Raw genomic sequence first — 21675 nt, 5'->3', positions numbered from 1 at the left:
TATACCATCATAGTAAGGAAAACTCCTTACCTCCTATGATACACAGTGCAACGATTTAGTCATCATGTTACAACACAGCGTAGATACTTCATGCAACCTATTCTTCCAGTGTTCCAAATCCTCATCTGAATCTAATGTACAGGAGCTTTTGCGGTCCCATGTAATGCATCCATCTGCTATCAGATTCACCTAATCTTGGTCTCACGCTGTTATTTTGTAGATCTTCTCCAAATCATTGTTACTTTCTGTTGTGTTGTACAACAACCCCCCCATTTCATAAAATTTTTACTTAAAAAATCATAATATGAAATGGGTCCCTTCTAAACTTAGACGTGTGAATAAATTGGTATTAACCCATCATTAGAAAAACCCTCATCAAAAGGTTCAATGAAAATGATATATTTTAAAATAAACCTTTTTGAATAGAAATAAAGGCATTCTTTTGAATAAATATAAAGTTCTTTATCATTGTAATAAAGCGATCGCAAGATCGCATATCGCAATGATAAGGAAAACATATATAAAGACCCATTGACTCACTCCGATCCGAAAAGAAAATAACTATCGGATATCGGGAAAGGCAAATCAAAAGTATAATGAAAGAGCCTCCCTCATTTCTCCAATGCGATATCGCTACCGGCAATTAGCAGTAACAATCCAACACATGTTTAATGGCACATTCAAATCCTTCGATGCGATAAGGCGTGTCACAATCGGCGATTGGAAAAGTTGCAATGGCACAAGTAATATGATCCGAACCCATCCCCGATTGCGATGCATTAAATAAAGGCGCATGTTTCGAAAACGTATTTAAAAGACTTGCATGCATTGTATCACCTTTCGGTGATTGAAAGATATTTTGGACAAATATTAAAACCTTTCCATTCACATTACCAATCGCGAATGTGATTTACTTCTGATTATCCACCAAAGAATCTAAACCACGCTTGAATGGATTATTCGTCATATAAACGACATAATGGGTATTTAAAAACTCCTTTACCATGATTGACAGGTTAAACGACTAATTAATGAAGCAGTTATGGCGAGATTTTCCTTTAGATTGTATCTGCGACAGTTTCACTATAATCAATTATTATCCGCTAATTGACATAATTCTTTCATATTGGTTAATACTATCTATTCTCTGTATCACGTTGGTTTCATTGCTTGTGCAAAACTCAGCTGAAATAATGAATTTGAAACAAATGGGAAAGAAATCAAAGAAATCTGTAGCAGTAGCGGCTCCTACAGCAATAGTGCAGCCAACCAATGATCCAGGACCAAGCAAAAAAGGGTTAATCTCAGACACTACGTGTCTCGGCCTTGAAAATACTAGTTGGCAAAGCATCTACAATTTAATTGAAGCAGAGGAGCCTAAGGAAGTATCGGAAGAAGCTACTGCAGACTCAACTAATAAATCAGAATATTCCCTCAAAGATTTAGCTAATTCATATTTCCACAGGATAGCAATGCGTGAGAAAATTCTTCCATACACTGATGTAGTGAGATGGGTGGTAGAAGAAATTTCAGTTTCAAATAGAACGTTTTTCACAGTTGACGGAAGTATCTTTGGCTCATTTCAGCCCGATGACTTCAGGAAGATGTATCACTTACCTGAACCTGAAAAAAATACAACAAATCCTTTCTTGAAAAGTTTGCAGATGAGAACGAGACTGAATCGACCCCAATTAAGCAATGGAGATAGAATCCCACAAATCACGAACATGAATCATCAAGTAAGTACTCTGTGGAATCATTGTCTTCTCCTTACTGTTATGCTGGGGCAATGATGTGTAGAATGTGGGGAATGCATGACTTTGCAAAGTTCACTATTGAAATGGTTCCTTTAATGGAAGCAGCAGTTAATAGTTATGTGATGGATTGGGCAAACATATTTTCTAAAAAATTAGCCACAGCAATTCTGGAATTTAGATCAAATTCATGCAAAACCACCAGGACCATTCCCCCTTTTTATTACAGTGCTTATATTATGGATATTCTTTGCTTTAATTCTGAATATCTAGTACTCGGGTGGAGATGGACTTCCCAAGACCCTAAGCCAATGCACATTTATCATCAGATGTTATGGAAGGCTCACTATAAAGACCATTTGTATCAAATCTGTAATGGTTTCATGTTGCCTATCTACTATGCTATTTTTGATAAGCTCGCCCCAAGGATTTCCAAGGAAGCAGGGATCGACTTGACTGCTGTAGGAAATTGGTTCGGGGAAGAAAAGTTCACATATATAAGGGTTTATGGTAGTCTTGCAAGACCCCATGTCCTTCCTTTGTATGTACCTCAGAAGCTGTTAGCTCAAGAATTGGCCTACCAGATAACAACAACAGGAACATCCAAAACTCTTAGGAATTCTAAAAAGCAGGCATGGCCTACATTTCCTTTGAGATGCGGTGTTTACACTCTACATGATTACAAACATGTAGAAAAGGAGGCAGGAAAAATAAACATGCTCAATCTTGCAACCATTCCTAATAGGCAATATGATCCAAGAAAAGTTGCCTATAATGTTCTTGAACAAGCCAAACTCACAAAGTTTGATCATGAAAAAGATGAATTTGATGACCTGTTTTCCTCAGCAGAATCATTATTTCAGGTAAAAACATTGACCAAACTGAGATATAAAGATGAAGGGCTGGTAGAATTCAATAGGCTCAGAGAATAGAGGTTGCAAAATATGCCTTTGGACTTATTAGCTACTACCCCAACAACCCAGTCAAGTGAGGATGAATAGCAAATTGTTGACAAGCCTCCTGCTATGGAGAAGATTCCCGAGAAAGGAAAAGAGCCAGAATAGGAGAAAGAACAGGAGAAAGAAAAGGAACAGGACAGCGAACATATCGATATAGATACTCAGATTGATCCCAAACTCCTTAAAGAGTGGCAACAATTTGATTCTATTATAAGAAATCATGAAAGTTCACAAGGTTTCAACACACCTCAAGTAACAATTGGATAGGAGACAACAACAACTACGGTTCAAATTGAAGGAACGAACGGCCTACCCACCAGCAAAGATGTAGAAATAATTCCTAAGGATCCATCCGATCAAATTGTTTTGCAGATAGAAGACATACCACCATTAGATGTCTTTTACAGTCCCAAACATAGGGCTATAGTAAAAATACAAAGGAAAAGGAGAAGACTTGATCAATCTTCCCTTTTACCAGTACAAACAGAGATGGCTAATGTGGTATGGAAGGAAGAATTCAATCCTTCCGAAGTCCTCACAAAACTTTCTCAGTATGTCGGAGCCTACTCAGCAGCTACTATGGATAAAGCATCAGAAGTAAGCAATTTACTTAAAGACAACAAATAATAGAACAGCTAGAACAGTAGCTATCAACACAGTAGCAGATAAACAACCAATTAAATGAGAAATTTCTCAAGGAGAAGTAGAGGATAGACCAAAGTGCAGTACATAAACAAAAGGAATTATCCGAAGCATTGGCCAAGCTAAAGACAATGAATGAACAAATGAGTAAGACAAAAGATAAGAAAATCGCTCAACTGTCACACCAAGTAGAAAAGTTCAAGAGTCTTCCTCAACCAGCAGACTTCAGATCCGAAGCTCTCTAGATCAATAAAGCATTGATTAAACAGATAAAATTGCAATGTCATAATATTTCCATGGTGGAACCCCTCTGTGAGATTACTTCATCAATAATTGACAAATCAATCGATGCTAGGTAGGATTTGGAACAGGTCAATGAGACTTTAACCAACTTTCTTGCTTGGCAAGAAACTAGTGAAGGGCAAGCCGCAAATCTACCTAAAATTCTAGAGTCACACAAAGAAATCCTTTTCCTAGAATGGCAGTCACAATTTATGAAAGTAGAAAGAGAAACCTCAAAATGTAGATTAGCAACCAGTAATTTAATTGAGTTAATCAATGATACTCTGTATCTATCTAACTTAATTTCACTGCGCACTCCAAGTAAATTTCTGTCAGCCAAAGTATTGGAACAAACATGCAATCAAGAATTGGAGAAGAACGGAAGATTAATCGCCAACATCTAAAGTTTAACTTGGGATACCTTTTGGTTTTTCCTCGTTAAACCATACAGTCAAAGGGCAACACTCAAATGTTTAACCGATGCAATCGGTTATATGATTCCCGAGATCCATGATGCCACATATTTGGCCCAATTGCATTCTTGTCTGAGTCACCCTCTAGAATTTCAACCAATGCTTGCTATCTACCAGCTTAAGCCAAAGGAAGATTGTCCGAAACAATGAATCATGCTACCGACTGCAAACAGGCCTATTTCGAGTAGATTCTCATGATTTAGTTATACCACCTAATAGCATTTTTATTTCATAATTAGTTAGCTTAGATAGTATTTATAGACCCTTTCATTATCTTTAGAGAGGGTCCTCAGTTTTTGTATAAACTCAAATCAGGAAGTCACACTATTGTGCTCTTGATATATTTTTATGAAGACTGGCCAATATTCTGAATTTTAACGAAGAAAGCTTTGATGAGATGTGCACTATTGCTTTGTTGTGGAAGTGTTTCTAAGTTAGAAGAAGGAATCTAAATGTGATTGATATCAGGATTGATCCAAATAACATATGGTACTATTATCTATGCTTATGCTTCATTCTTTCATGTGAATCAGCATTTATTTAATCTTGCTATCATTGGATATATGTATGTGTTTTAATAGCAGTCCTTATACTTATCACTATTGAATGTCTAAGGAGTGTTATTCTTTCAATCATATTTATGTCAATGATATATGAAGAATAGTGTAATAATGTTTTCATGATTACTTTGTTCCGCTACTTGAACAAAGTAATTATCATATGAATAAATGTCTTTGTTTACCAATAGAGTCATCTATATGCCTGCTTGTAGATAAAGATCATCAAACGTTACATTAAAGCAGAAATTTCCCGGGATAGGATAGTTGTTTATAATTTTACTTTTTAGATTAAATCATTCATCCAGTATCATTATATATTAGAGAATCAAACACTCATCCATCCTATCTACAAATTATTGGGAAACTGGTCCCATTATTTCCAGTCGGAGCCACCACACCAAACAGAAAAGGAGCTGCCTTTAAGGTCTGGACCGGGTGGTTTTCCCCGATGTTGTTACAGCGATTTTTGAGGCATCAACATTTTTGGCACTAGAAGGATGGCATGAACTATGAATGGCGAGCAAACCCAAACCTATAACCCATTCTGAGAGTAAATCTCCCTCCACCTCACCTCAGACCTCTCGTTTGCATGCTAGAACACCAATATTCAAACGAGAAGAAGAGGAGTCAACTACCACTACTCAAACCCATCATACCTCAGAACGATTAAGTCCTAAGTCCCCTAAAGTTCAGTCTCTCATCCATAAACTTCAAGGACTTCCAATATCACCACAGAAATCTGAGGTATCTCAAGGCAGTGAGACTTCGCAATTCAGTCCACCTCACCCTCTCACTAGACTTCAAAGCGGAAAGCTTGGTATTGAACCTATTGAGTTGCCTTTAACAAAAAGAAAAAGGGAAAAAAAGACTATTGAAGGATTTGACAGTGAGACTTTCTCATCATCATCCTCCATTTCATCTTCTCTAGTGCAAAGTCAACCATCCACTCCTCCATTACACATTGTTGTCCAACAGGGATCAGGAACTTCAACATCGCAACCTCAAACATCAATATCAACTCCTTCCCAAACATCTGGAATTTCATCGGAAATATCATCTATTATTAATTTTACAATGGCTCAGAATCCATGGAGCAATCCTGGTGCGATCACTATGCCTACACCATTACATCCATTGCCAACACATCCTGAAAAATGGTTGTCGAAATTTAATCCAGATGCAGGAATACAAGCCGCTGAACATATTAACAATTTCATGTTATCAATTAATTTAAAAGGAGTGACAGAGGAAGATGTTGTTGTTAGGTTTTTCCCTTATACCTTACAAGGATCAGGTGAGTCTTGGTATTTTTCCCTGCCCTCTGGATCCATTACCAGTTGGAACATTTTTCAAGAACAGTTTCTGACTAACTATGGCGATGACAGATCTTTAGCAACATTAATTAATGATCTCTCAAATCTTAGGATAGAATCTAAAGAACCTATAAAGGAGTTCAACTCACGATTTAATAAACTCTTGAATAAGATTCCAACCACCTCTAAACTAAGTGAGCAAATCAGAAGCGAATGGTATATAACATCCCTACCTTCAAATATAGCTATTTTTGTAGATAGAACTGCAAAACCAACTTTAGTTGAAAATATGAAAGAGGCCCTTGCTGTAGAGAAATGAATTATTGCTTTAGAAAAGAGAGCTGCTCTTGAAGAGATAAAATCCAAAAAAGTTTCTTTCAAAGACGATTCAAAGAAGAAAACCCCTAAAGATCCATATGATATGGAGGGTCTCCAAAAATTTCTCAAGACTATGTCAAATGAAATGGTATAAATCAAGAAGCAAGTAGTTGAGACTTCAACAAAAAGGCCATTTAGAAATTTTAAGAAACCTAAATCAAAGCCACCAAATGCTATATCCAATGCAGACTCAGATCCTGAAGAGGAAGAAGAGGATGAAACAGTCTTGTCATCCGAGGAACCAGAAGAAGAGGAGACTGTTGAATGCCATGGGATGTAGGACTTTATTTTACCTAATTCTAATATAAAAAATGAACAAGAAGCTTTCCCTGTGACTACCAAGAGTAAGGGTACTTCTGAACCTATGCAGGCAACTTCAAAGAAAAGGAATGCAAGTACCACTACTACCAAAGAAAAGGTTCCCATAAAGAAAGCTGCAGCGATACCTTCCCAAAATCAACCATCATCTTCAAATCTACATTCAACATATAAGACATTAGTAGTTACAGATTCTATGGACTACAATATTATCGAAGACATGAGGAAGACAAAGGAAAATATTACTATGTTTGAGCTTAGTAAACTCAAAGATCAACAAAAATTACTTCTTAAGGACTTAAATGTTGTACCTTCTTCTCCTCTTCCTAATGTTGTATTGTCCAAAGCTGCTAATGACTCAGGCCAACCACCTCCTGGTAGAGTAGAAGCTACTAACACTGTTTTAATTGGGGATAGATCAAATTATCATACTCCTCCTTTCCTCTTAACCTATGAGATCTATAATAGAAATCTACACAAATGTTTGATTGACTCAGGGGCTTCCTCTAATATAATGCCAGCTTCAGTTTGTTCAAAACTGAACATTGAACCCCAAAAGTCTGCAATTCATATTGTGCAGTTGGATAGAACTAAGGTCTAGGTTTTAGGGGAAATCAACTCAGTGACTATCAAGTTATCAGCTGATCCAAGAGTGGTTCAGAGAATTGATATTTTAATCACTGATATACCTAAATTCTATGGTTTGATTTTGAGTAGAGACTGGTCTGAGAAACTCCATGGTTATATTTCCACCGATTGGTCCCATATGTGGCTACCTTATAAAGGAAAGCCAAATCAGATCAAGATCGATCAGGAGAAACACATCACCCATATTGTTACTAAATTCGAACAAGAAAATCAACCAATAGCATTCAATAACAATATTTTATGGAATTACTCATCCGAATCATTCTTTGGCAATTTCACTGCCCAACCATCTCCTTTCTTAGTTAATAATTTCACATCTCAAATTGAAAATTTTTCACAAACAAATAGATCAAGATGTGTTAATATTACTAAAGAAACTGTAAATAAAATTGTTGATAATTCTTTATTTTGGTCACTATACTTTGATGGGTCTAAATCTAGTGAAGGTGTAGGAGTAGGATGTATTTTAGTTAGTCCTAAGGGAGAAAAAACCATGTTATCATGCAGATTGGAATTTGAATGCACAAATAATACAGTCAAATATGAGGCCTTAGTTAAAAGACTCTACAAAGCAATTGGTCTTAAAGTTCAATATTTGAAAGTGCTTGGTGATTCAGAAATTGTTATAAAACAAGTTAGAAATACAATTCATTGCCTTTCTAGTCATCTCAAACACTATCATTCTTTGGTGCAGGAACTCATATCTCAATTTTTAGCTTTCAATATTTCTCCTATCCCTAGGTCCCAGAATGCAGCAGCAGACCTACTAGCTAATGTTGCTTCCAAACTCCTTCCATCTGAAGATTACAGCCCAGACATATTTTTAGTGGAGTTAATTTTTAGACCATCAATTCCCGATAATGTCACCAATTGGTGAGTGTTCAATCATGATGAAGACATTTTAAATATCTTGACTTATGACAAGTCCTATGATGATCAAGTCATTGATGAAAGTGATCATGACCTTCAAATGAAGGAAAAGCAAGAAGAAAACTCAATACCTAAACCAGTGGTCAAGCTTGAAGATCTTTATGATATTAAAGACAGGTTTAAACAGGTGACCAATTCAAAGCTCCAGAGTTCAATTTTACGATTTGAATTGATAAACCTGGGTACTGAGGAAAATACTCAAAACATCAATTTGGGATTAGGACTTTCTTCAGAAGAAAGAATGGAATTCATTAGATTACTGCGGAAAAATAAATATGCCTTCGCTTGGAAATATGATGATTTGAAAACATACGATGCATCGATCATTCAGCATACTATTCCAATGCTTTCTGAACAAAATCCAGTGCAACAGAAGTTAAGGAAGATTCATCCTAACCTAGGGAGTCAAATAAAGGTTGAATTAAATAAACTCTTGAAAGCTAAGATAATTTTTCCTGTCAAACATTCAAACTGGGTGTTCAATATGGTTCCAATAAGAAAGAAAAATGGGAACATTAGGATTTGTATTGATTTCAGAAATCTTAACAAGGCAAGCCAAAAGGATAACTTCCCTTTACCTACCATGGAACAGACATTCCATTCGGTAGCTGGTTCTGAGTTAATGTCCTTTTTAGATGGTTTTTCAGGATATAACCAAATTTTGGTCCATCCTGATGACAGGCTTAAAACTACCTTTAGAACTAAATGGGGAACTTATACTTACCAAAAAATGCCTTTTGGACTTATCAATGCTGGAGCTACATTCCAGACAGCAATAGACATAGCATTCAAAGGATTGATCAATAAATCAGTAGTTGTCTATTTAGATGATATTACTGTATTTTCCAAGAAAATATCTAATCATTTACATGATTTGAAACAAATCTTTGAACGCTGCAGAAGATATGGTATCTCGCTTAATCCAAAGAATTCATTTTTTGCTCTTAATCAAGGAAATCTTTTGGGCTTCATTGTTTCAAAGGATGGTATTTATATTGATCCAGATAGAATCAAATAGATTTCCGATATTCCATTCCCTCATAATAAAAATCCATGCAGTCATTTTTGAGTCAAATTAACTTTGTAAAAATATTTGTTCCAGATTTTTCCCAGATTATTTTACCATTGCAAACGATGATTAAGAAAAATTCGGTGTTTAAATGGGGACCTGCAGAGAAAGAGGCATTTGATTCCATCAAATAATCAATCATTAATGCCCCTGCTTTAAGCACTCCCAATTTTTCAAGTCATTTCATGTTATATACCCTCGCATCCACTTCGTCTTATGCAGCAGTGCTAACTCAAATTAATGATCAAAACTTGGAAGCACCAACCTCATTTTACAGCTCAAGTCTTCAAGGTGCTGAACTTAATTACTCGGAAGTTGAAAAACAAGCCTTTGCTTGGTACAAAGCCTTTAAACACTAAATACCCTTTCTCTTAAAAGCTCACACAAAAGTTATAGTTCCTTTTTCAGCAGTTAGACAATTACTAGTTCAAAGGGAATTAGGAGAAAAGAGAGCAAATTGGGTCACAACATTACAAGAATATGACTTAGAAATCAAGCCAGCAAATGTTGTCAAAGGCCAAGGTTTTTGCAAGTTGTTAGTAGGAGCATCCAATATTCAGGAATCTGAAGGTATAGAAGATACTGAAGAAATCAATCAAATAAGTATCACAAATCCTAAATCACAATATGCAGATCTGATTTTCTATTTAAAAAATGGGTACGCTCCTTCTAATATTTCCTATAAAAACAAATGTGCCATTAGATTGAAAGTGAAAAACTTCATAATTTTAAATGATGTATTATTTAGGCGAAATTATGATTCAATTTTATTAATATGTTTAGAAAAACCTGAAGCGCAAAAGGTTTTGCAGGAGCTACATGACGGACCAGCAGGAAGACATTTTGGAGCTGATACAACAGCTCACAAAATCATTCATGCTGGATATTATTGGCCCACCTTGTTCAGAGATACTCATGAATACGTAAGGAAATGTAAAAGTTGTCAAACCACTAGGGGAAGACAAAGGAAGCCAGCTTTCCCTTTGCAACCAGTTAACATTGAACAACCTTTTGAGCAATGGGGATTGGACATCATTGGGGAAATCACTCCACATTCATCCAAACAAAATAGGTATATTCTTATCGCCACTGATTACTTCATTAAGTGGGTTGAAGCAATTCCTTTGAAGACATCAAACTCTGAGCCAATCATGGAATTCATAGATCAATTCATTATTACTAGGTTTGGTGTCCCAAACGCTCTTGTTTTTTATAACGCATCTTATTTCTCTGGAAATTCTATATTTGAGTTTGCTATTAAAAGGGGATTTAAATTGAAGTATTCTGCAAATTACTACCCTCAGGAAAATGGTTTAGCAGAATCCACCAATAAAAATCTTATCATAATCATTAAGAGGACTATTGAGCAGAATCATAAAAACTAGCATAAATCTTTAATATTTGCACTATGGGCTGACAGAATAACACAAAAGCCCTCCATAGGAACTTCTCCATTTAATCTATTATATGGAAAGGAAGCTTTTATACCAGCAAATTTAGTACTTCCATCGCTAGCTTTAGTGCAGTTTATTGAAGAAAGTCCCTCATCTTCTTTTCAACTAAGATATGATCAAATCTTGAAATTAGAAGAAGAAAGGGAAAAAGCCAGAATCATACATGCAAAACATCAACAAATTATCAAGTCATCGTTCGATACAACTTCAACCACTTCAAAACAATTACAAGTTGGTGATCTAGTATTGAAATGGGACAAAGCCCATGAGGATAAAGGAAAACACACTATGTTCTAGAAAATGTGGCTTGGACCATTTCAAATCAACGAGAAGATAGGCCCTTCTACATTCATATTGCAAGATCTATCAGGAAAGAGAGATTCTCTTCCTGTTAACAGCCTTATCTTGAAAAATTCTTCAATTAAGGAGGTAACCCCTTCTCCCTTGTAAATATTCAATTTTCAGCAAATTTGTGTACATAGATTATTTTTAGAATCTTAGGAAAATAAAGTTGTAAGAAGCCTCCCATTGGTTTTTTCTATATTGAAAAAGTTACTCAAAAGAAATAGTTATGGTATTTACTTTTGAGAAATGGAAGCCTTAAACGAAAGGAAAATTTCTATGGAATTAGGTATATTTAGATTCTGAAAACCCCATTTTATTTTTGTAAAATATTCTCAAGATTTAGAAGTACTGTAAATCATTTTAATGTTTTCAAGCAGTCTGAAAATGGTTATCAATTCAAAACAGAAACTGATTTGATATTAGCATCTTCAACTCTTACCCTGTTATCCATGTTCTCTTAAGGAGAAAACTGTTCATCCCATTCATCAAAGTTTATAATTACTCAGAGTGTAATTCTAAAATATATATGATATAAAAGATAAGAGGTCTTATTACAAGCCTGCTTACCATGATCATAAGGGGAATAGTTCAACTGACATTACCAATACTGCATACCAAAACAGGGTAATGGCTTATAATTATAAGACAAGGGGTCTCATCACGAGCCAGCTTGTTCAGTTAAACTACAACCAGTGAATGGCATTATCTAAACAGCTGGCCACCAAACCAGGACAATGGCTTTTTATCTTACAAAATAAGAAAAAAGGAAAAGTGATACAAAAATGTGGAGACATATTTTTGGATTCATTCTTTTTTATTATACTCTGAAATGGATGGAATAATGAATTATCAAATGGTTAAAAAGTATCTATGTCGAGACTATAGACATTTCCTGGCAGCAGAGGCTCTACCTATGACAAAGGAGTCATTATAAAGCTAAGTTGGAGAAGTCTTTTGTTTTATCATTATCAATCAATTAAGGCTAATTTAAAACTTAGGATGTATTTAATTTTAACAAGAGAAGAAAATAGCAGAAATAGTTATTATTATATTCAGGATTTATGATTATCTAGTTATATTAGAAGTCTTCTATTAGATGAGATTTCCAGATTAAGAAAGTTTAAGTATTTTAATTAATTTCTTAGAGATAATTGTTTCTCCTAGTAAATCGCCAATTGTTGTGCTGTACAACAACCCCCCACCCCCAATTTCATAAAATTTTTACTTAAAAAATCATAATATGAAATGGGTCCCTTCTAAACTTAGATGTGTGAATAAATTGGTATTAACCCATCATTAGAAAAACCCTCATCAAAAGGTTCAATGGAAATGATATATTTTAAAATAAACCTTTTTGAATAGAAATAAAGGCATTATTTTGAATAAATATAAAGTTCTTTATCATTGTGATAAAGCGATCACAAGATCACATATCACAATGATAAGGAAAACATATATAAAGACCCATTGACTCACTCTGATTTGAAAAGAAAATAACTATCGGATGTCGGGAAAGGAAAATCACAAGTATAATGAAAGAGCCTCCCTCATTTCTCCGATGCGATACTGTTATCGGCAATCGGCAGTAACAAACCAACACATATTTAATGGCACATTTAAATCCTCCGATGCGATAAGGCGTGTCGCAATCGGCGATTGGCAAAGTTGCAATGGCATAAGTAATATGACCCGAACCCATCCCTGATTGTGATGCATTAAATCAAGGCGCATGTTTTGAAAATGTATTTAAAAGACTTGCATGCGTTGTATCACCTTTCGGTGATCGAAAGATATTTTGGACAAATATTAAAACCTTTCCATTCACATTACTAATCGCCGACTGCAATTTAATTTTGATTATCTTCCAAAGAATCTAAGCCATGCTTGAATGGATCATTTGTCATACAAAAGACATAATGGGTATTTAAAAACTCCTTTACCATGATTGATAGGTTAAACAGCTAATTAATGAAGCAGTTATGGCGAGATTTTCCTTTAGATTGTATCTGTGGTAGTTTCACTATAATAAATTATTATCCGCTAATTGACATAATTCTTTCATATAGGTTCATACTAGCTATTCTCTGTATCATGTTGGTTTCATTGCTTGTGTAGAACTCTGCTGAAATAACGAATTTGAAACAAATGGGAAAGAAATCAAAGAAATCTGTAGCAGCAGCGGCTCCTACAGCAACAGTGCAGCCAACCAATGATCCAGGACCAAGAAAAAAAGGGTTAATCTTAGACACTACGTGTCTCAGCCTTGGAAATACTAGTTGGCAAAGCATCTACAATTTAATTGAAGCAGAGGAGCCTAAGGAAGTATCGGAAGAAGCTACTGCAGACTCAACTAATAAATCGGAAGCCTCCCTCAAAGATTTAGACAATTCATATTTGCACAAGATAGCAGTGCATGAGAAAATTCTTCCATACACTGATGTAGTGAGATGGGTGGTAGAAGAAATTCCAGTTTCAAATAGAACATTTTGCACAGTTGATGGAAGGATCTTTGGCTCATTTCAGCCCGATGACTTAAGGAAGATGTATCACTTAAACGAACCTAAAAAGAAATACAACAAAGCCTTTCTTGAAAAGTTCGCAGATGAGAACGAGACTGAATTAGCCCCAATTAAGCAGTGGAGATCCCGCAAAGCACAAGCATGAATCATCAGGTAAGTACTCTGTGGAATCATTGTCTTCTCCTTACTGTTATGTTGGGGCAACGATGTGTAGAATGTGGGGAATGCATGACTCTGCAAAGTTCACTATTGAAATGGTTTATTGAAATGGTTCCTTTAATGGAAGCAACAGTTAATAGTTATGTGATGGATTGGGCAAACATATTGTCTGACAAATTATCCACTGCAATTCTGGAATTTAGATAAAATTCACGCAAAACCACTAGGACCATTCCCCCTTTTTATTACAGTGCTTATATTATGGATATTCTTTGCTTTAATTCTGAATATCCAGTACTCGGGTGGAGATGGACTTCCCAAGACCCTAAGCCAATCCACATTTATCATCAGATGTTATGGAAGGATCACTATAAAGACCATTTTTATCAAATCTGTAATGGTTTCATGTTGCCTATCTACTATGCTATTTTTTATAAGCCTGCCCCAAGGATTTCCGAGGAAGAAGGGATTGACTTGAATGCTGTAGGAAATTGGTTCGGGGAAGACAAGCTCACATCTCTAAGGGTTTATAGTAGTCTTGCAAGACCCCATGTTCTTCCTTTGTATGTATTTGATAAGCTGTTAGCTCGAGAATTGGCCTACAAGATAACAATATCAGGAACATCCAAAACTCTTAGGAATTCTAAAAAGCAGGCATGGCCTACATTTCCTTTGAGATGCGGTGTTTACACTCTACATGATTACAAACATGCAGAAAAGGAGGCAGGAAAAATAAACATGCTCAATCTTGCAACCATTCCTAATAGGCAATATGATCCAAGAAAAGTTGCCTATAATGTTCTTGAACAAGCCAAACTCACAAAGTTTGATCATGAAAAAGATGAATTTGATGACTTGTTTTCCTCAGAAGAATCGTTATTTCAGGTAAAAACATTGGCCAAACTAAGATATAAATATGAAGGGCTGGTAGAATTCAATAGGCTCAGAGAACAAAGGTTGCAAACTTTGCCTCTGGACTTATTAGCTACTACCCCAACAACCCAGTCAAGCGAGCCTGAACAACAAATTGTTGACAAACCTCCTACTGTGGAGAAGATTCCCGAGAAAGGAAAAGAGCCAGAACAGGAGAAGGAACAGGAGAAATAAAAGGAACAGGACAGTGAACATATCAATATAGATACTCAGATTGATCGCAAACTCCTTAAAGAGTGGCAACAATTTGATTATATTATAAGAAATCCTGAAAGTTCACAAGGTTCCAGCACACCTCAAGTAACAATTGGACAGGAGACAGCAACTACGGTTCCAATTGAAGGAACCAGTGGCCTACCCACCAGCAAAGATGTAGAAATAATTCCTAAGGATCCATCCGATAAAATTGTTTTGCAAATAGAAGACATACCACCATTAGATGTCTTTTACAGTCCCAAACATAGTGCCGTAGTAAAAAGACAAAGGAAAAGGAGAAGACTTGATCAATCTTCCCTTTTACCAGTACAAATAGAGATGGCTAATGTGGTATAGAAGGAAGAATTCAATCCTTCCGACGACCTCACAAAAATTTCTCTGTATGTTGGAGCCTACTCGGCAGCTACTATGGATAAAGCATCGGAAGTAAGAAATTTACTTAAAGAAAAAGACCAAACAATTGTTTCATTACAGTCATAGGTATCTGAAAGACAATAAAAAATAGAATAGTTAGAACAGCAACTATCAACACAGTAGCAGATAAACAACCAATTAAATGAGCAATTTCTCAAGGAGAAGCAGAGGATAGACCAAAGTGCAGTACAGAAACAAAAAGAATTATCCGAAGAATTGGCCAAGCTGAAGACAATGAATGAACAAATGAGTAAGACAAAAGATGAGAAAATCGCTCAACTGTCACACCAAGTAGAAAAGTTCAAGAGTCTTTCTCAACCAGAAGACTTCAGATTCAAACCTCTCCAGATCAATAAAGCATTGATTAAATAGATAAAATTGGTATGTCATAATATTTCCATGGTGGAACCCCTCTGTGAGATTACTTCATCAATAATTGACAAATCAGTCGATGCCAGGCCGGATTTAGAACAGGGCGTTGAGACTTTAACCAACTTTATTGCTTGGCAAGAAACCAGTGAAGGGCAAGCCGCAAATTTGCCTAAAATTCTAGAGTCACACAAAGAAATCATTTTCCTATAATGTCAGTCACAATTGATGAAAGCAGAAAGAGAAACCTCAAGATGCAGATTAGCAACCAGTAATTTAATTGAGTTAATCAATGATACTCTATATCTATCTAACTTGATTTCACAATGCACTCCAGGTAAATTTCCATCAGCCAAAGTATTGAAACAAACATGAAATCAAGAATTAGAGAAGAACGGAAGATTAATCGTCGGCATCCAAAGTTTAACTTGGGATACCTTTTGGTTTTTCCTCGTTAAACCATATAGTCAAAGGGTAGCACTCAAATGTTTAACTGATGCAATCAGTTACATGATTCTCGAGATCCATGATGCCACATATTTAGCCCAACTGCATTCTCGTCTGAGTCACCCTCCATAATTGCAACCAATGCTTGCTATCTGCCAGCTCAAGCCAAAGGAAGATCGTCCGAAACAATGAATCATGCTACCGACTGCAAACAGGCCTATTTCGAGTAGATTCTCATGATTTAGTTATACCACCTAATAGCATTTTTATTTCATAATTAGTTAGCTTAGATAATATTTATAAACCCTTTCATTGTCTTTAGAGAGGGTTCTCAGTTTTTGTATAAACTCAAATCAGGAAGTCACACTATTGTGCTCCTGATATATTTTTATGAAGACTGGGCCAATATTCTGAATTTTAACGAAGAAAGCTTTGATGAGATGTGCACTATTGCTTTGTTGTGGAAGTGTTTCTAAGTTAGAAGAAGGAATCTGAATGCGATTGATATCGGGAGTGATCCAAATAACATATGGTACTATTATCTATGCTTATGCTTCATTCTTTCATGTGAATCAGCATTTATTTAATCTTGCTATCATTGGATATATGTATGTGTTTTAACAGCAGTCCTTATAATTATCACTATTGAATGTCTAAGGAGTGTTATTCTTTCAATCATATTTATGTCAATGATATATGAAGAATAGTGTAATAATGTTTTCATGATTACTTTGTTCAGCTACTTGAACAAAGTAATTATCATATGAATAAATGTCTTTGTTTACCAATAGAGTCATCTATATGCCTGTTTGTAGATAAAGATCATCAAATATTACACTAAAGCAAAAATTTCCCGGGATAGCATAGTTGTTTATAATTTTACTTTTTATATTAAATCATTCATCGAGTATCATTATATATTAGAGAATCAACCACTCATCCATCCTGTCTACAAATTATTGGGAAACCGATCCCATTATTTCTAGTCGGAGCCACCACACCAAACGGAAAAGGAGTTTCCTTTAAGGTCCGAACTGGGTGGTTTTCCTCGATGTTGTTGCAGCGATTTTCGAGGCATCAACACTTTCATAATCACAGACCAGTTCAGTATAGCACGGTCCTTCTACAAGGTCCAAATGTACTACTACGTGGAGTGATTTCCTCTCAAATGACATCGTCTGCTTATTCGAATTGATCACCCCATTCATGTCAATAGCCCAGTCGATCCCAAGAAGCATGGGGTAGGGATTTTTGTCATCAACAATCTCTATCACTTCGAAATCAACCAATGCACTTGCGCCTTCAATATCTACTATCACTCCAAGCAATCTTCCCATGGGGATAATATTTTTTTGATTTTCCATACTCAATTGAATCAGAGACCACTACAGCATAGGTCTCCCCATTCTCTACCATGTTTGTTTAGGAAAAAGATTCACATCTGTCGCAAGATCTAGAATAACTTGTTCCATTTCATATTCACCTATTTGCGCGGTGAGCCTCATCTCGCACCCTGTTCTTGTCTTATGCTTATCAATTTTTCTGACTATCCGAGGTCCTTCAAGAGAATTTTCTTTTCCAGCACACTTATTTATCAACTCCTGTAATCCGTTCACGACCTTGTTGTCACGAAGCAGCTTCATACATGTCTCCAAGAACGTGGTAAGCATGGAGGGGTCCATTTCTTCAGATAGCTGATTCTGACTTCCTGAGGTAGAGGCCTCATTGAAGCTTTTCTTCACTTCCATGAAAGTTCCTTCCATGCACTCCAAATCAAATCTAACCTCCTTTTCTAGAGCTTTACGGACCCATTCACTTTCTTTAGGCTGCTTTCCCTTATCTTTGTCAGTTTTCATTTCACTTCGCAACACGATATTCACATTAGGATCCTCTTCATGAGATTTAGCCCTCATCATCTGCAAGTTCTAGGTAGGTTGCTGAGGCTGTGTCCCCTTTTCCTGCATCTTAGCTATTAATACAAGGCAGTCTTTTGTCATGTAGTCAAACTGAGCACAATATTGGCATGACGGATGCGTTGGGTTCATACACTCCCGTGTGTAGTGTCCCAACCCTCCACAATTGTAGCAAATAACTTGTCCCGGACCTCTCGCAGGTCCTCCTCCACCTCGGCCTCATCTTCACCCCTGATATCCTCCGCACGCTCCCCTAGCGCCTTGATCCGAGGGCAAAGTTTATATCTGCATCTGATATGTAAGTGTTCTCTCCATCACTAACTAATAACTACGTCAATTACACTCATCGTGACACACAGATTTACAAAACTTGTAGAAGAGTTGTTGCGGTGTCTGTACAAATTTCTGCAGCAAGTGACAATTGTTTGTTACATGTTTTCCAACTACTTGACAGATAGCACACCACAGCGTGGGCCCTGTACTTGGTCCAGCTTGAACTTTCAGCCTTGGAGGCATCGTCCCTCCTCCTGCAACATAATTCACGAAGACAAGGCAGTGATCTTTATCATGCCCATGACTCTTACATTTCATACACCAAACTTCTTCACATACCTCTGGCCGAGCTACTTTATCCTTCTTCAGACTTGGAATTCTAGGCAAAGATTTTGCAACTCAACATGAATCTACTGAACTCCCAAAGAAGCATCTTGAATCTATGTCTCATGCAGTCTCATCACAATCTCTAGGGATTCCGCCTAGGTCCTAATCTTTTATTGTGATAAATAAATCCTTAGGTGAGACAAGAGAAAAGTTACAAACCATTCGTAGTACTGTCCATCAATAAGATTCAATTAGCTTTGAAGATCTTGCATTTCAATCTCTGATCCAGCTCCCAGGGTGTCTCGCCAGGGTTCATCATGATTTCCTTGGGTCTACTGAATTCCTTATTTAGCACAGTCTGAATGTCTGCCAATGTAGCTGTCGGGTTATCTGTGCAGTACTTAATGTACCACATTAGCGCGTGATCCTGCAAAGTAGTAACCAATGTTTCTTTCTTCATCTAATCATCTGTAATGTTATGGGTTGTCTGTACGACCTTCATAATGAATCAAAACTGGTCTGGGTCCTCATTTCCCAAGCCCTTGAAAATGGACAACTTCACTGCATTCGCCCTATTGAATGGTGGCGGAGGTGGTGGTGATATGGGTGAAGGTGTATGCTATGGGGGTGAAGATGGAGGTGGTGTGGGAGGATGGTGTATTCACGGGAACCCTTGCCTTATTAACTAGACAACACTCTATGGTGAAGCTTTTGCTGCTCCTTCGTCTTCACTCAAAGGAGGCTCAATCAACAGGCTATATTCAGGGCCTGTTCTCCCTCTATCCCTGAATAACATTCCACTGCGCGTAGCTCCAAATTTCAAGGCAATTGCATAATCTACTTTTCACACAAGCGCATTTTAATCCAAGTATTCAAAGATCTCAAATACTTACCTTGTGTTCCCTTGAAGAAGCATCGCTCTGCTTCGCTGTAGCTGACTGAGGTATCAACCGTGAATTATGTCAAAAATCTTCCTATGACACGATTGAGCTAGTGATCGACAGTGCCCGCAATCTTATCTTCAGAGGCTTCCAATCTCTACATTAACACTAGGGTCCACACTATTGTGCCATCGAGCCTCCACCTTCCCTGGTTGTCTGCCAATTTAGCGATCCACTCATATAGCTCGATCGAGAAGGAACAGAAGAAAATTTCATGTATCTATATGTATAGATACATGTCCAACCATTTTTCTTTCATCAATCGCGGATTCCTATTTTCTTATGTTACGAACTTGTGGATCTTTCTATCCAACCACTCCTCAATATCTTTCTTTGTTGGATTCCAGTGATGCAACATCACACATCTCTTTATGCAGATCCCGGTCCCAGCAATAGAACCATTTGTTGGCTTAGTGGGTCCTGACCCAGGTTCAGAGTTAAGTTTTCCAAACAAATCCCTACACTACAGGCCCTTTCGACATCAACCCGTGGAGCACGGACTGAAGTCTCAGCTGAAGCAATAGTGGGGGGATGCGAGAAGAAAGTTTCCACACCTAGAGATTAGTGTAATGTCATTTTGTGCCCTGAGCCTTCCTTTGCCTAGTTCGATAAGCCTCTAAGGCTTATCAATATAACTTCCTTTAACCAACCTCTAGACCTTCGCAAAGGTCTACGACTGTCTTTTGTAGACCCTAAACATGTGAATCAACCACTTACACACCTCTGTAATTACCCTTAGTTCTGTATTTACCCAGATTGGCTTAAGTGTTTGATAACATTAACATGCAACAAGATATTCTTCATGTAAACAGTTATTATTACTTGTGTTCATATGACAATGTAAATCATGTAAAATCGCGCATCAATATAGTATTAATTCATAAACCCATCATTCATCATAATAGCGCATTCATTCATAACAGAAATAAATAGACAACCCATAGGACTTGCTGGAATAATCTCTTTATTAATGCTTATGTTCTTCTTACAGACTCAAGACTTCCCTGCGCACTCAGTTGTAGGGGTCTGCGCAATCCACTGCAGGGGTCTGCGCAATCAGCTACGGACTCTACTTTAGGCCTTTGTGCACACAGCTGTAGAGCCTCTCTTCTACTCTAAGACTTCTTCTCTCTTACTGTTAATGACCCATTACATTCATCTTCCTTGATATCCTTCAATTATGCCTTAGACTCTCTAAGAGTCTCCTTTTATATAATACTTCTTTTCTCTTACTCTTAATGACCCATTACATTCATCTTCCTTGATATCCTTCTATTATGTTTTAGACTCTCTAAGTCTCTCCTTTTTATATAATCCCATGGTCCACAGACCATGGGTAGGTTTATACAAGCTTACACAATTTACATAAAAGAAGGTTAAAAACCCTTTATGACACTTTACTATCTACTTGCTCCGCAACCACAACTTGTGAAGACTTTACACTTTTTACAATAAAACTTGGTCTTTTTTCCCCAAAATTGACCCTAGGAGACTTTGTCCCAACAGGCCCCCAACACAAATATCGTGACTTTCCTCTGAGTCACTCTATTGGCACAGAGATCTTATTGAATAGAACTCTCAGTTCTACTTGTGTCACTGCTACCTCAGCCGCGCTCTGCATGGCTGCCTACTTGATCTGCTCCACCAGCTGCTTTGTCACTGGTCTTGCATTGTATTCTTTGATCTGCTGTCGTGCTCTATGTAGGCTTGCTAACTTTTCCTCAATAGTGGAAGAGATAACATAGGCCTCGTCCATCCAAGGCCCTAATTTTGCCTTGAGGACTACCTCTTTCCTTTGTGCTGCCTCCACCTGTTCGAGAAACTATTTTCCCTCATGCATATTAGCCAATCGATGTGATATAGGGACAGTGCACGCCATCTCTCTTGCTTCATCATATTGTTGTTGTAATTCATGGGATTCAATGTTTAACCTTTGTAGGTTAGTATCTTCCTGTAGTGTCGTGACTACCTCCATGGACTGTTCGAAGAGCACGACGCAATCCCTCACCACGGCGTCTACTATTGTGATTCCATCCTTC

This window comes from Pinus tabuliformis, chromosome 6 (genome assembly GCF_031772625.1).
Source record: "Pinus tabuliformis cultivar Carrire ecotype Pingquan chromosome 6, CPIR1, whole genome shotgun sequence".
In the NCBI taxonomy this organism is placed as follows: domain Eukaryota; kingdom Viridiplantae; phylum Streptophyta; class Pinopsida; order Pinales; family Pinaceae; genus Pinus; species Pinus tabuliformis.
This window is presented reverse-complemented; position numbering follows the sequence as displayed.